Here is a 606-nt window from a genome sequence, read left to right as displayed (position 1 = left end):
CCTGAAAACAGGATTATATGTAAATGATGTAATATGGATATCGATCAACATGCAACAGCTTAGAGAGTCCCTTTAAATCATGCAAGACGAAACCAAGAGTGCAGTCGTTAACCGTAGGATTAAAACAGTTTAAAGCTTTCACACTTTCTAAAGAATACGTTAAATGATCATTCTGGTTTATTACAACTTTTATCTTGTTACTTGTTGGGTAATATGTTATCTTACAGCCAAAGCTGCAAAAAGTTGTAATCAGCTGGAATATTTTGAATGAAAGTACACACTGTAGTTTATATCCTGTTTTGGTCCAAATTACTATGGCCTGCTCAAACTATACAGATGTAAGGCAAGAACATAAAGGAGCACAAAAATGTATTGAAAATTAAAAAAAACTTTTTTTTTTAGTTTATTCTAAAAACAGTTTGAGGATACGTTAAAGTTAAAGGCATCACAATATATTTTCTAAATAATGTGCTGCACACATTTAGCTGAAGATTACAGCTTTACAAAAATGTCAAACATTATGGTGAGTGGCCCACCTGTAAATACTGTCCTGTACAATAGTGTGCATCATTGACACCACATTATTTTTATATTTCATATCATAAC

Source organism: Melanostigma gelatinosum, assembly GCF_949748355.1.
Source record: "Melanostigma gelatinosum genome assembly, chromosome: 7".
NCBI lineage: Eukaryota > Metazoa > Chordata > Actinopteri > Perciformes > Zoarcidae > Melanostigma > Melanostigma gelatinosum.
Note: the sequence above shows the minus strand (reverse complement) of the source record.